Source organism: Lepus europaeus, chromosome 10 (assembly GCF_033115175.1).
Source record: "Lepus europaeus isolate LE1 chromosome 10, mLepTim1.pri, whole genome shotgun sequence".
NCBI lineage: Eukaryota > Metazoa > Chordata > Mammalia > Lagomorpha > Leporidae > Lepus > Lepus europaeus.
The window spans coordinates 103,911,828-103,928,090 of NC_084836.1; the positions used below are offsets into that span (position 1 = coordinate 103,911,828).

At 52.3% G+C, this 16,263-nt stretch overlaps 1 protein-coding gene across 1 annotated transcript in view; it reads left to right on the forward strand.

Moving 5' to 3' along the window:
* DLGAP4 (DLG associated protein 4) overlaps nucleotides 1–16,263 on the forward strand; it is a 71,376-nt gene that overhangs the window by 26,073 nt on the left and 29,040 nt on the right.

Here is a 16,263-nt window from a genome sequence, read left to right on the forward strand (position 1 = left end):
AGATCCAAGGCTGGCTGTCTCCAGATGCTGGCTTTTCCCATAGTTCAGCCCTGATTCTTGGCAGGGGAACTCCTGCTGTTAGGGTCCCAGAGGGGTGAGCCTTCTTGCCCTTTGACATAGAGGCCCACCAGGTCATCTGATAAAGCCCACAAAACCCTGCTTTCTGAAAATGCTGAGCACAGATTTGCATGCCAGCTTAGAATTTCTTCAAGGTGGGAGACTCAGAGGAGCAAGGGACCTTCATGCCAGCAATTTTACACAGCAGGCTGCAAGACAGATCCATAGCCGTGCCGTGTGTGTCCAGTCCCAGCGGTGGGCACTTCCATGACTGAGCCCATTGGAATTCTCAGCCCCTCCAGAGAGACTGTTCCTGGGCCAAGCCAGAAGCATTAGTCACTCACAGGGGCAGGCAGGTACTTGTCCCAGAGTGCTTATTAGTGCAGGAAAGCCTGGTGATGGAGCACAGGCCCAGTTTCACGGGCTGCTGCCAGGGATATGCAGTGGACAGAGAGAAGGTATAGGGAATTGATACCAAGTGGCCACTGTGAGAGCCATTAGTGTCTGCATCTAAGAGACTAGTGATCTGGCCAAGGCCCACAACCAGTCATTATCCTCTGGTCTATATGCAGCATACATGGCCTTGAGCTCAAATTTTTCTTTTCTTTTTTTTTTTTAAAAGATTTATTTATTTATTTGAAAGTCATAGTTACACAGAAAGAGGAGAGGCAGAGACAGAGATAGAGATCTTCCATCCGATGCTTCACTCCCCAGATGGCCGCAACGGCCGGAGCTGCACCGATCCAAAGCCAGGAGCCTCTTCCCGGTCTCCCACGTGGGTGCAGGGGCCCAAGGACTTGGACCATCTCCTACTGCTTTCTCAGGCCATAGCAGAGAGCCGGACAGGAAGTAGAACAGCCGGGTCTTGAACCGGCACCCATATGGGGTGCCGGCGCTTCAGGCCAGGGCATTAACGCACTGTGCCACAGCGCTGGCCCTGAGCTCAAATTTTGTCAGGAGGCAGAGCAAACACATGCAGGCACAGCCTCCATGTACCCCTCAACCTAGTCCTCCTTTGCCTCCATGAACACTCCCAATGTCCCAAGGCCAGTCTGCTTTAGCACGTCCTCTCTGAGCCCAGGTATATGTAAGATACTGTTGGAACTGTGACCATACCAAAATACGGGAAAGGTTTTGAAGAGGGGTTTTGGTGCTCCTTTGGAGCAGAGACAGCCTGAGCCATATCACTGGGACATTGAACAGTGGCCTGGTGTGCCCTGTGCTGCTCTTTTCAACTGCTTTAATGCATTTGATTACCACTTGCCAGGTGCTTTCTTGTAAATTTGCCCAGTCTTGTGTGTGTCCGTTCTTTCTATTTTGTTTTCAGCCTGTTGGTTCTGGAACTTTACTATTTGCTTAGTGTGCTTTGATTTGCAAAGCACTTGCATCCACATTATCTCAGCAGATCCTTGCTACAACCCTAGGAGGTCATCCTCATTCTCCAGAGGAAGAGCTGTGGGTCACTCACAGAAAGTGCCTGCCCAAGGTCGCTCTCACTGAGCTGCTCATTTGTTCAACAAATGTTTGTTGAGCAGAGCTGCTCCGGGGATACACTGATGTGCAGAACAGAGTTCGCCCTCCGTCATGACATAGCCAGGACCCACCATGGGCTTCTGACCCTTTGTTCATCCCACTGTAGACCCCTTGGTTTGGTCTTCAGTAATTTTAAATTATTTATTTGAGAGAATTCCCATTCGCCTGTCCACTCCCCAAGTGCCTGCAATAGCCGGAGCTGGGCCAGGCCACAGCTGGGAGCTGGAAACTCACTCTAGGTGGCCTGTGTGGGCAGCAGGAGCCCAGTTACTTGAACCGTCACTGCTGCCTACCAGGGCTACTTGTGCAGAAAGCTGGGATCAAACCCAGGCAGTCTATGTGAGTTGTGTAACCACTAGGCTAAGTGCCTGCCCCATGAGTTAATTATTAATAAGAAAGTAAGGAAGGCCATCTCAGCAGAAGGCCATCTGCTCCTCCCTGAGGGGGGTTCTCCCAAGGGCTGTTCTGCCTAAGATCCTGGCCTGAGGTTTTTAAGCCTCCAAATATTTGATTACAGTCTTCACAGGTGTGGAGCCTTGCGACCATGTGCTGAGCTGAGGACCCTTCTGCCTCCTTTAATATTAGATGATATGAAATAAAGACAGGTCCTAGTATAGCAGGTCTGGAATGGACTCTGGCCCAGCCCCCTCACATCTGAGTTGGAACAAAAGCTAGGACGGAGCTGGGGCTTGCCAGGATCGCATATTGAGGGAGGCATTCCTTCCCCTTCTCTCACCAGCCTGTCGTAATTTCCCCAGTCCTTCCTGGTAGGAACCCTCGTATACTAGCCGTGTGTGTTCACCATTCAAAGCCACCTTCAAATCCTTGCTATGCCTCAAGACCAGGTTTTTCCTCAGAGTCTTCCCTGATACTGCCCCCCAGCCCCCTCAGTACCCTGGAGCCCTACAGAGTCCAGGTGGTCTCCTGTTCTCAGAGGCTGCCCACCTGCTGTGTGGAACTAGACTAGCGCCCTTGGAAAAACTTTTCAGAATCTGGGTGCCTGGGTCCTTCCCCCAACCCGGAGTCAGATACCTGAGACCTAGGGGGAAGGGTCTCTCAGTGTGTTTTTTTAATAATTAATTTTTAAAATTTGCTTATTTACTTGAAAGGCAGAGCAACAGAGAGCTAGAGATCAATCTTTCATCTGCTCATTTGTTCTCCAGATGACTGCGATGTCCCAGGCTGGTCCACACCAAAACCAGGAGCTGGTAACTCCATCCATGTCTCCTGAGGGGTGGCAGGGACCAAGCACTTGGACTATCTTCCAGGCACATTAGCAGGAAGCTGGATTGGAAGCTCAAATGGACACTCTGAATGTCTTGATACTCTTAGCTTGAGTTGTTTTATTGGTAGTAAAAATTGGATTTTTATTGGAAAAAAGCAATCTACATATGAGGTTAAGTTTTTCAAACCTTGTTGAAAAAAATACCCAATGAAAAATTAGTCTTTCACCCACCTAGAAGCCTGGATAATCCCTGTGACCAGTCTTGATGTGCCCTTCCAGAACTGCTCAGCACGTGGGGCAGCCATGTCCGTCGCACTCCTTTTTGTACACACACAGCAACAGGTTCTCTTCAGGCTCCTCTGTACCGGGCCTTCTTCGGTGGGCCTGTCTCTGTTGTCCAGGCGTCCTCTTATGAGTGTGTGTCTCTCCTACGGCGGACGGATCCCTGATGGTTCCTCCCGTGCTCTGCCCAGGGCCGGTTAGGTTGTCCAGTGTCACTGCTGTCGACAGTGCTGAGGACACACTTCCTCACCTGTCTGGGGCATTGCCGTGTCTGAGCCTGCGCACTTGTGTTTTGTCACATATTTGCAAGTTGTCTTTTCTATTCTGAAATTTTTATTTTATTTTTTTAAGATTTACTTATTTCAGAGGCAGAGGCAGAGAGAGAGAGAGACAGACAGACACAGAGAGGTCTTCCATCTGCTGGTTCACTCCCTGGTTGGCCACAACAGCTGGAGCTGCGCCGATCCAAAGCCAGAAGCCAGGAGCTTCTTCCAGGTCTCCCCCACAGGTGCAGGGACCCAGGGACTTGGGCCATCTTCCACTGCTTTCCCAGGCCATAGCTGAGAGCTGGATCGGAAGTGGAGCAGCTGGGACTCGAACTGGTGACTATATGGGATGCCAGCACTGCAGCTGCCGGCTTTACCCACTACACCACAGCACAGGACCCAGAAATGTGTTTTCTTAAAACGCCTCAGATTCAAATTCATTTTCTTGGTTTAAAAAAGAACACTGTTCCAATCCAGTCCACGCTTCAACATATGAGGCGAGGCCCAGAGAGGGAAACAGGTTGGCCAGTGTCACTTAGCTCCACCAAGGAAGTGTCTCCAGAGTCAGATACAGATGGAAGGAAGTGAGGAGTGAAGAGAAGGAACAGGCTGGAGGGGAGACGGGACTGGACCTAGGAAGGGGGAGGAGACACTGTTACCTGGGAACCTGTCTGTGATTGAATTCCAGGGAGGTGCTTTGCCCCCTCCCACTCAGTCCTCCTTCAGGAGCTGCTCCGGTGTGCTGCACCTGCTTGGCAACAGCCGGGCGAGTGAGCTCATTCAAATATTTACTGAGCTTCTGAATCCCAGGACTGGCTTGGTCACTATGTCCCTGCCCTTCTCTGGGCCTCAGTTTCCTCATCTGAGTGGTCGGAGGTTCAGTCCTGCCATCTCCATGTCGCTGAGCTGTTGGGAAGATTTGGTAAGCTGACCCATGGCAAGCATCGTTAAGATAGACAATAGTGGTCTTAGCCAGGGGCCCACTGGGATCAGCAGGTTTGGACCAATCCTGGGTGGGCTGCTTCCAGTCTGGTCAGCCCTCAGGCTGGGGGTTTTAGGGCAGCTGTTGCTAGGTGTTGTCTCTTGCTGTTCCAGGACAGGGTTAGGAAATCATATGCAGGGACTTCCTGAGTTTGCTCTGCCCTGGGTCGCTAGGGCCTCCAGCCCCACTCGGGGATCTCAGATGGCAGACAGGACAGGTAGTCCAGGAGACCAGCAGGGTGTCTGCCGTGCTGCCTGAGTTTTGCTTCCTTCCCCAAGCCCACAGCGTGGCCCTTATGAGTCCCCATGCGTCGTCTCTGCAGCTCCTTTTCAAACCCCTTGGTGGCAGGGACGAGGAAGGGGAAGTTCTGTCTAAACGGTGTTTAAAATCACTAGCCTAGCTCCTTCCTCCCATTTTACCAGTGGGAAAACCGAGTCCCGGAGCTGAAGACCTCTCAGGTTTCCCTGTGAGTCTAAACTTACCAAGACGAGAAGCCAGGTGGTCAGCTCGCCCAAGCCTTCGCTCTCACCATCCTTCTGACGTCGTCCCAGTCTAGTTTCAGTTTGGGGTTAAAAACCAAAGTGAAAGAAACAGCAAAGCAGGAAGCAGCTGCTTCAGACCCAGCCCAGGCTGGGGACGCTCTGGGGAACCCAGCTGAGCTGGCCTCACTAGGAGAGGAGCCAGCCTCTTCTTCCCTTCCCACTGCCCCCCTTGCTCTGAAGGCCCGGCTGGGGCTGGGTGGGGCCCTGTGGGGAGAGGCGCCAGGCTACAGACAGGCGGTGGTGGTGGCGTCCAGGAGGCCGGGCTGCTGCTGTCTGGGAGACAGCCAGTGGGACGGGTTCCCAGGTGAAGTCAGCCTCACCTGGGTGTGGGCCCAGCCCGGGCCCAGGTGAGAAGCTACTGCCTTTTAAACTCCCGTTCTTCCGATGTAGGGCTCAGCTGGAGCTGGGCCCATGCTGGCCTGGGAGAGAAATCCTGGCTTCTTGAATCCACAAAGCAGTTCGCCCTCTCTGAAGGTAAGCGCTGGCGCTCTGCGTCCCTGGGAATACAGAACAGTTGCTCATCGTGGGCACTTAACCCATGGCAGTTTACTGTCAGGACCCAGGAGCCTGAAACCTTACCTTTTTTCGCCTTGATTTCAGGCCCCATCTCAGGGACTTGGAGAAGACAAGAAATGGGGGTAGTTGGGGGAGGCAGGGACCGTGGCTTCTCCCCTCTGCTGTCAGTGAATTTGTGGGTGGCCTTCGGCAAGACCCTTCCCTACTCTGGCTGTCAGATTCTCCATGTTTTTCAGCAAGTGGGAGTTCCTTCTAATTCTGCTTTCCGTGGAATCAGTTTTCGTTTCTGGGAGCTGGTGAGAGTATCAGCACCAGCTTTGATTGGCCTGTGTTTCTCAAAGCTCAGCTGTTATCTAACTGGCTGGGATCTCAGGTTCCTACTCTGTTTTTTTTTTCTAAGGAAACTCTCAGACCAGCCAGTGTAGATAAGCTATCAGTTCTGATTTTTCAACAAATAGGCTTTTTATATCCCACTCTCCTGCACAGTCACAGGGCCCCTGATGGCACCTGCTGAGCACACAGTAGGTGACTACATCAGGGAGCCACACCAGCCTTGCTGCTCCCTTGACATGAGGGAAAATAGCAAGCACATCAAGGAGAAGCCTGCATCCCAGCAGCCATGTGGACCTGTGGTTAAGAGAGGAGCGCTAGGCTCGGTCTGCTGGGTTCAGTCCTGGACTGCCCCCCACCCCCGAGCTGTGAGACCTTGGGCAAGTGCTTTACCTTTTTGGGCCTTTGTTTCGTCACCTGCAAAATAGAGATAACACCTGTTTGTAGTCTCAGCATAAGGATGAGAGGATGTGTGAAACACAAGCACAGTGCCTACAGAGGTACAGAGGAGGCACTTAAGACATCTCAGGGCCGGGGGGTGGGGAGAAAAGACGATGTAGCTGAAGACTGTGCGTGTCCTGTGCCTGGAGAGATGGGGGGGGGGGGTGCTGTTTGGACGGGAGTCTTACCTTGTGATGACTGTTTGCTGAGTGCGGGGCTCTGTTGGGGAACATGGAGTAAATTAAGACAGGCTTTAGAGAGGAGGTGACACTGAAGGGCCCCTAAGCTAAGTAGGCCCAGGTGGATGGACTTTGTGGAGGAGAGGGAATGGGCCTCCTGGGACAGCTAAGGTCTTCTGGGAAGGACTGCTCAGAACCACCAGAATCTGCCCTGCACACCGACCTGGAGTTTCTTTTCCCTTCCTTCCTTTCTTTTTCTTCTTCTTCTTCTTTTTTTTTTTTTTTTTGACAGAGTGGACAGTGAGAGAGAGAGACAGAGAGAAAGGTCTTCCTTTTGCCGTTGGTTCACCCTCCAATGGCTGCTGTGGCCCACGCGCTACGGCCTGTGCACCGCGCTGATCCAAAGCCAGGAGCCAGGTGCTTCTCCTGGTCTCCCATGCGGGTGCAGGGCCCAAGCACTTGGGCCATCCTCCACTGCACTCTGGGCCATAGCAGAGAGCTGGCCTGGAAGAGGGGCGACTGGGACAGAATCCGGCGCCCCGATCGGGACTAGAACCCGGTGTGCCGGCGCCGCATGCGGAGGATTAGCCTATTGAGCCACGGCGCCGGCCCCGTTTTCTTTCTCTTTTTCTTTTTCAGATTTATTTATTTAAAAGGCAGAGTTACAGAGAGGCAGAGGCAGAGAGAGGTCTTCCATCTGCTGGTTCACTCCCCAAATGCCTGCAATGGCCAGAGCTGGGCCAATCCGAAGCCAGAAGCCAGTAGCTTCTTCTGGATCTCCCATGGGTACAGGGGCCCAAAGACTTGGGCCATCTTCTTCTGCTTTCCCAGGCCACAGCAGAGAGCTGAATCAGAAGTAGAACAGCCGGGACGTGAACAGGTGCCCATATGGGATGCTGGTACTGTAGGATGCAGCTTTGTCCACTATGCCACAGTGCAGGCCCCAGACCTGGGGTTTCACTGCAGGGTCATCACTATCTGGACCATTTTTTGGGGGGTGGGGGCTGTGATAGACATGATGTTCTAGCCTGCCCTGGAACTTTCTTGCCTTTCCAAGCTTCCTGACGTGGCTATAAGGAGTGCAGTAGCAGCTAGGAGGTGTTTGCTGCCTGCAGCCTGCGCTGGGGGGGAGAGGGCGGGTTCTGACAGCTCCCGATAAAGGGCCTCCACCACTGCGGCCTCAGCAGCTGCTTCAAAGGGGGCCGCACAGCAGTGCATGGAACAGGCCAGGGTGAGAGGACTGGGGCTCCTCAGGCCAGCTCCTCCCTCCTCCCTTTCCAGACAGCAGAGTGCCAGGGGCAGAGCAGGGGCCAAGGTTGACTTCCATCCAGCTGGGAGTCCCCATCCAAGCAGAGAACAAATAAAGCAGATACCATCTGAGTGTGATAAGAGCCCTGAAGGCAACAAGTAGGTGCTGAGAGGTTCCCATTGAGTGTGGATGGGGAAGGTGACAGTCCAGGGCAGACTGGGAACAGCAGGTATCAGGACCCTGAGGTGGGATCTGTAGCCATCATCCCTGGTTAGCTCTGAGGCAAACAGCTGCGCCCAGCCAAAGGAGCCAGGAGCATTGCTGAACTAAGAGTGTGATAATGAGAGCCTTGCCAGTGATTCTGTTTTTAAATTATGTCAGAACTTGCAAAGTGTACTACTGGTCTCCATACTAATCAGGAGGCGTCAAGCTGTTTCTAGCACGTTTCCCTTTCACGCTCGTGCACAGAGCCCTGTGCTGAGGGAGGCAGGTAGCAGTCATGGCTGTTTTCAGAGGTGATGCAGCAGACAGGTAAACCCGCTTACCCAGAGTCACACCGCACGGGCAAGATACGATGCCCTGGTTCAGTGCTGCTGCTGGAGGGCCAGACAGAAGTTTCTTTTTACGAAGACTGCCATTCCAAAATCATGGTGGTTAAGCAGTTTTGGTATAATCTCCACACATTCTCCTCTGAAGCTTCTCCCAAGGTTCTGTGCCCTGTACACCTCTAGTCGTTATTTTCTATTTGAATTCTTTTTCTCTTATTTCTGGTTCTTGAATTTCAAGAAAAGAAATTATAGGCAGATTATAAGTCAGCCACTACTCACATATATATTTAACACACATCAGAAATAAATTTAAAATACTTTGCGATGTTCAGATGTGGGGATGAGAAAAAAAAAGTAATTTGATAACTGCTAGGGCTCACTGTAGGCGGTTCCTCAGCAGGCTGCTCACCAGTACATGTTTTTTAAGTTGTGATAAAATGTGCATGACCTAAAATTCACCACCCTGTCTGTACAGTTGGGTGGAATGAAGTGCATTCCCATCGGGCAGCCACCACTGTCCGTCTCCACAGCTCTTCCTCTTCCCAAACTGTCTGTGCCCTGGCACCCACCCTTCTACTTCCTGTCTCTGTGGACTTGGATGTGCTGAGCATCTCCCTCACTAGCCCATTTGGGAGGGGGGTGATATCTCTGAGTAATGAGTTCTCTTTTTTTTAAAGATTTATTTTATTTACTTGAAAGAGTTACAGAGAGAGGTGGAGACAGAGAGAAAGAGGTCTTCCATCTATTGGTTCACTCCCCAGATGGCCACAATGGCCAGAGCTGCCCCAATCCAAAGCCAGGAAGCAGGAGCTTCTTCTGGGTCTCCCACACGGGTGCAGGGGCCCAAGGACTTGGGCCATCTTCTACTGCTTTCCCAGGCCATTGCAGAGAGCTGGATTGGAAGAGAAGCAGCCAGGACCAGAACCGGTGCCCATATGGGATGCTAGCGCTTCAGGCCAAAAGGGATTTAACCTGCTGCGCCACAGCACTGGCCCCTGAATAATTAATTCTTACAATGCTGATTAATTCTCCAGGTTAATGCACACTGCAAATCTAACCTTGCACGTGGCTGTGTTCCCGAAGGATTGTGAATGGGCTGATCATTCCCTGGGAGGCCTTCCTCCACAGGGGCAGCCTTGGCTCCAGAGCCCATGGTGGCTGTGAGGAGCTGGCCACAGCCTCCCTGTGGAGGAGGCTGTGGATTTAACCACAGGACATGGACGTGATTCCTCAATTAGCTACTTATTGCTGGGGGTTTGGGCCAAGTCCCTCTATGTCTTTCAGCCTCAGCTTCTTTCTCTGGGAAATGGGACAGTACTTCCCAGAATGTGTTTGTCCTGAAACCAGAGAGAGAATGGAACTTCCCTCTGCAGCCTTAAGAATCCTAGCACAGGGGCTGGGGTTGTCACACAGGTTAAGCTGTTGCCTGTAATACTGACAACCTCATGATAAGTGTAGTTTTGAGTCCTGGCTTTTCCACTTCCAATACAGCTCTCTGCTAATGCACATGGAAAACAGCTCAAATACTTGAGCCCCTGCCACCCATGTTGTGGGAGATCTGAATGGAGTTCCAGGCTCTTGGTTGTGGCCTGACCCAGCCCTGGCTGTTGCAGCCATTTGGGGAGTGAATGGAAGATCTCTCTTTTTCTCTCTGTCCTTCTCCTTCTCTCTCTCTCTAACTCTGCCTTTCAAAAAAAAAAAAAAAAAAATCCTAGCACAGAGGGCAGGTCGTTGGTACGGCAGTTAAAGCTCCACTTGGGACACCCATGTCCCATATCAGAGTGCCTGGGCTCCAGTCTCAGCTCCACTTCCAGTTCCAGTTTCCTGCAGCTGTGCAATGGCTTAAGTACTTGGGTCCCTGCCATCCAGGTGGGAGAGCCATGTTGAGTTACAGGCTTCAGCTTTTGGTATGGCCCAGCCCCAGCTGCTTCAGGCATTTGGGAAGTGAACCACAGGATGGAAGATCTGATCTTTATTTTTAAAAAAAAAATTATTTATTTACTTAAAAGGCAGAGTTACAGAGAGGTAGAGACAGAGAGAGGGAGAGGTCTTCCATCCGCTTGGTCTCTCCCCAGATGGCCGCAACAGCCAGAGATGTGCCAATCCGAAGCCAGGAGCTAAGAGTTTCTTCCGGATCTCCCACATGGGTGCGGCGGCCCATTGATTTGGCCCATCTTCCACTGCTTTTCCAGGCCACAGCAGAGAGCTAGGTCAGAGGTGGAGCAGCTGGGACTAGAACTTGCAGCTCAGGTGGCAACTTTACCTGCTACACCTCAGTACTGTCCCTCATGTCTCTTTCTGTTTCTCTCCCTACCCCCACCTTGTGTGTGTATGTGTGCATGTCTGCCTTTTAAATAAAATGAAAATAAGTAATAAAAATAGAATACTAGCACAGTGTTCAAATGCCAGGAAAATAGAGTTTCTTTATACATGTAGTTGGGACCCAGAAGTAAAGTTACTTATCCAAGGTCTTACAGCAAAACTTAACTGACAAAGTGAGCTGAAATTTAGCCAATCTCACTCTACAAGTTGCAGCTATTTGAGATTCCTTGTTGGTCAGTGGACTGTGAAAGACAGTTGCTTTTCCATCTTATTGGATATTAAACTTAGCCCACAAAGCTCTAGCCTGCAAGGAAGAAGAGTGGAGGAGGGGGGCACAGGAAGTCTTTGGTGAGGAATCAAGAATGAAGGCTCTGTGTCAGAGGAGTAGTGTGAAAAACTTCTGTGATGATCATCTCGCCCAGGGGTAACCACGTACCTTGCACTTGGCACACGGCATCCTTCAACCACAGCATGCCCACTGACTCCAGACACAGCTTCAGGAGCCTTCTCAACACAGGCAGGCTCTCCTGATCAACCAGAAGTAGCATGCTGAGCGAAACTGGTGCCATGACAACCCAGTGAGGCCCCTACTTAATAGAAAGGAGTGGCAGCACTGGGAGGGGAGGGGGCTGTTTGAGGAGCAAGTGATGTCACAGGTCTCTTTGTGAGTGTAAAGAGCCTGGCAGGGCAGCCTGAAGCCTGGGAAAGTGTGTTGGCAAAAACATCAGGGCACAGCACCTCCCCGAGGGGTAGAAGTTGTCAAGGTAAAGTCGGCTTGCTGTCACCCAAGTGCTCCTTGGGATGTCGGGTGGGCTCGAGGTCTGAAAGTGAGATTCCCCCAGCCAGAGGTGGAGGGTAAGCGTGGCTTTCAACAGCAGCGTCTCGGCTCTGCGAGAACGCCTGTCGGTCTTGCTGAGGTGAGCTGTGTTTCTACTGCTGACACCAGAAGTTGAAACCTGTGGGGCTGCGCTCACTTAGCAGACTTGCTGTGTGACACTGGGCCTCCACTTTACTTAGCAGCACGAGGGGAACACGAAACACCTTCTTGGGGGGCTCAAATACATGATGCAGGTGTTAGGACTCGGCCTGGGGGCTGCTGCGGCTCCACCAGTTCTTGAGCACATGACAGATCTCGGGCAGCTGTGATTCCTCAGCCACTGATGTTCAGCCGGTTCACCCACAAGGGAGATCCAGATGGAATTCCAGGCCCTTGGCTTCGGCTGGCCTAGCCTTGGTCCTGGTGGCCACTGGGGAGTGAACCAGCAGAGGGAAGAGCTCTTTCTCTGTCTTTCCCCCCTCTCTCTGTAAGCCTGCCTTTTCCGAGCATTCAGTGCAGAGGCCTGGGAGAGCAGGATGTGTCGGTGCAAAGGGGAGAGGAGAGAAGCTGTGGGGGTGCTTGGCAAGGAGAAAAGGCCTATATCACTACACTAAAATGTTGGGATGGTGCTGGTACAAGCACAGTGTGGAGGAGTGGACAGCTGTGGGTTCTTAGGCAGGGGCCTGAACCTTCTAAACCCAGCCCCTGGAAAGTTTTGATCCCTTGCTTCTGCCCTAGGCCAGAAACCTGAGCCTCTGGCCTGCAGAATTGCTGGAGGGCCGGAGATTGGGCAGCAGCTGTGTGGGCCCCTCAAGCTCTTGTAATGACAGTTTCTCACCTGTGTCCTGAAAGGACTCGCAGCCGTTCTAGGGCAGGGGAAAGGGCAAGCTAGTATTGCTCTCATTTTGTACATGGGAGAAATTGAGGGCTGTGGAGCCAACGTGTGAGAGAATGCGTGTGTGCTGGAACCAGTATGCAAACTTAGGGACTCCCAGAGTGGTCATTGTGGTGCAGCCAGTTAAGCCTAAGCCACCTCTTGGGGCACTCATGTCCTATATCACAGTGCCTGGTTCGAGTCCTGGCTAATTCACACCTCCTGTCCAACTTCCTGCCAATACACTTTGGAGGCAGCAGTTGATGGCTCAAGTACTTGGTTCCTGCTGTCCACATGGAAGACCTGATGGAGTTCCTTCCTGGCTTCAGCCTGGCCTAGCCCTGGCATTGTGGGAAGTGAACTAGCAGATGGAAGATGTCTGTCTGTCTGTCTGTCTGTCTCTTTCTCTCTCCCCCTCCCCCACCCTCTCTCCCCCTCCCCCTCCCCCTCTCTCTCTCCCTCCCCCACCCTCTCTCCCCCTCCCTCTCTCTCCCTCCCTCCCTCCCTCCCTCCCCCTCTCCCCCTCCCCTTTGTCTGTCATTGTGCCTGTCAAATGAATAAGTCTTTAAAAAACAGGCCTCAGGGACTGACGACTACAGGTAGTTTCTGTAACTCCTAAGCCATTGGTTCAGGGGAGAAGGAAGCCGGGGTCCATTGATCTCACGGGTCATGGGTTTGTTATCTGAGGTAGGTGCCTTCCAGGTGAAGGTGTTGTGAGCCTGCTGTTTGCTGCTGAGGCCCAGGGGTCAAGTCTTGGGTCATTTCCCGTGTGGCTCAGCTGGATGAGCAGGTCCTTCTGTCCTTTTCTCTATGTTGCTAACAGAAGTTTGAACTACCAGTGACACACTATGATGTCTTGTGTCACATCTGGAACTGTGTGTTACATAGGAGGGCAAAGGAAGCATCTCGGGGTTGGGAAGAATCTTAACGCTCACTAGGGGCTTGAATCCCCCTCCTGACACCTCTTATTGCCTGAGTCTAGTCTGGCCGGCTGCCTCCAGACCCCTCTTCCCTCTTGGGCCAATTCTGCGTCTCAGACAGTTCTTTAAAATGAGGCCAAATCTGCTTGTCCTTAACAACCCCACCTTTCCTTCCCTTTCTGGTTGTAGTGTGACCCTGTGGGTCACATGTGTATGTGACTCAGTCCTGTGGATATTCAAACGCAGTCTCCAGACTGACCCGTGTCATTGTGCCCAAGCCACCCCTGTGTTAGACTGGGTGTGCCTTATGTTCTACCTGAGCCACATGCCCATTTGTGACAAGTTTATGTCAGACACACCAATCCACTCTTCTTGAGTCAGTCCCAGACCCAGGAAGCGCCACATGCCTGCCCCAGTGCCCAGTCAGTTGAGGAACCAGTTCACTGTCATCCCTGCACTTGACTGTGAGACTCTAGAGGACAATGCTAGTCATCCCGAGTCCCTGGAGCCAGCCCCGGACCCAGAGCCTCACTTCCCACATCTAAATAAGCAGCTGCTGTAAGGGGCTGGGCTTGAGACTTCTGCCTGTGTGGCTGCAGTTTGACAGTGTCCTCGCCCTACGATCACTTACAGCCTTCTGGGACAACCCAGTATTCAGTGAAGTCTGCCCTGGCCTTTCCTCTGCTGGTGCAGGCTTAGATGATGACTGTGATTAGTGGGAGTCTGTAAGGCATTTTTTTATACAAAAGTTTGATTTATTTATTTGAAAGGCAAAGTTACAGAGAGGCAGAAAGAGGTGTCTTCCCTCTGCTGGTTCACTCCCCAAATGGCCACAATGGCCAGAACTGGGCCAATCTGAAGCCAGGAGCTGCTTCTGGGTCTCTCTCCCACATGGGTGCAGGCACCCAAGGACTTGGGCCATCTTCTACTGCTTTCCCAGGCCATAGCAGAGAGCCAGATCAAAAGTGGAGCAGCCAGGACTTGAACCAGCACCCCTATGGGATGCCAGCACTGCAGGTGGCGGCTTTACCCGCTGTGCCACAACGCCAGCCCCCATGAGGCATTTCTCCACATGTGCTGCTTGTCTAATGTCATTGTCTTACTAGGATCCCAAATCCAGGATCATAATACAAGCCTGAGAAGAGGGCTGTCCATTCCTGTGTCTCTCCCCAGGACCTGCCTGGCACAGAGGCAGGCAGCATTGCTCTGCTGACCTAAACTGAACTCAACGGTTTTCCCCATTAAGTCCTGCTGCAGTTAATTTCATCCCATCTCTTGGCTGCCCAGGGTTCTTGGCTCTTGCGTCTGTCACCCGATATACCACCTGTCACTCCAGGCAGTGAATGGGCCTGTTAACAGTGCCTTTCTATTCTGGGATCCGCTTGGTCATTCAGAATGGTGAATGAGGCCAGCAGTCGAGGTGTGCTTGGCCTATGGCAGCCTGTGAAAAGCCGGGCTTCTGAGACCCGCCCCCAGGGCATGACATCAGTCTTCCAGAAGTAAGGGTAGTTTCTGGAGGCTCTTTTTTTTTGACAGGCAGAGTGGACAGTGAGAGAGACAGAGAGAAAGGTCTTCCTTTTGCCGTTGGTTCACCCTCCAATGGCCGCCGCAGCTGGTGCACTGCGCTGATCTGATGGCAGGAGCCAGGTGCTTATCCTGGTTGGAGGCTCTTTCTAAGTAGTACTTTCCAGATTGGGCTTCTAGAACCCCAGAGCTTTGAAAGGTAGCAGTGAGGCTCACCTGCCAAAGCCAGTATTGGAAAAGCCAAATAGTATTTATAAAACCCCATCTTGAATTCTCAATCCCCTAGCCCCTCAGCCAGCCAAATAGACTCTGGCCATCTCCTATTCTTCAACATCCTCAACTACTGGTTATAGCTTTGACGCACAAAACAGTCCTAATACCTGCAGCTTAGGAGCTGGCGTCGCCTCAAAGCCCAGACTCTGAGGGGCAGGGCAGGGACTTCTGAGCAGAGCTAACTGGCAGAGCAGGTGCTATCAGAGGGTCTCTGGGAATAAATAAGGTGATAGTCGTGGCAAATTCCAGCACGGTGGGCAAGAGGTGACCACTCCCCAACAGGCTGCTTACTGGATACGGTTGCTGTACTGATGAAAATGTGGCTTGGAAACTACGTTATTTGGAGGGGAGGGTCCCTGGTCAGAGGCTGGTGGAAGCAGGGCTCAGCCACGGGTGGGTGCCCCCCTGAATGCCTGGGAGGAACGGAACAGCCTGCCACTCAGGGCCTCTGTGAGTGCAGGCACCCTCCTGCTGGCTTTCCTCATGTGTGCCATGAGAGCTTTAAATGTGTCCAGCGCAAGGGTGGGGAACATCTGGCCTACAGATCATGTGAGGCTGTGAAATCATTTGGTGTGGCCCTGTCAAGGCAACCTCAGGAGAGACTTGAAATTCAACAAATCTGCAGCAGGCTAATTCTTAAGTTAATAACTTTGGTCCATGAACGAGGTTATAAATATCCAGATGGCTCTTGGCAGAAAACAGGTTCCTCTCCCCCCAAACACCACCCCCCCCCCACTCCTAGAGGGTCTCAAAGCAACATGGGAATTGTCTGTGGAGAAGAAAGGCAAGTGGAGCTGATTTGAGAAACCTCAGTGGATGGGAGTCCAAAGAGCTGTCTCCAGGTTCCCTTCGAGGTCTCCAGACTCTGGTTTAGAAATGACTGGAATGCCTAGACTGTCTTCCGGGCACTCTGCAGTCTTGGAATTCAGAGGCGTCCCGTCATCTCTCCAATCCTAGCACCCTGTGAACCAACCGTGTGACTGGGACAAGGGACCCCACCCTTCTAGACCTTACTTCCCAGGCTATGTGAGGCACAGCCAAGCTGGCAAATTCTTGTGTGGTTGGGAAACCCACACCCAGAACTCCAGCAAGAGGGTCAGGAGCATATGGGGCCACATGTCCAGAGAGCAGGCCCGGGGAAGAGCAATGGGAAGTCGTGATCACAGGCAGAGCATGCACTTTTTAGCCCTGTCTTCATGGCCAGATGGAGCCACTCAGAGGGACACTTAAAACCTGCTTGAGGACCCTAGGAATGAAGCCTAAGGCAACTGGCCTGGCCAAGGTCTCAGCCAGGCCCTGGTAGTGGGGTTAAGTAGCAACCAAAAGTGCCGGCTCTGCTCAGAAAGCCTAGGCTGTAACCCTGGCTTTGCCACGTACTGGCTG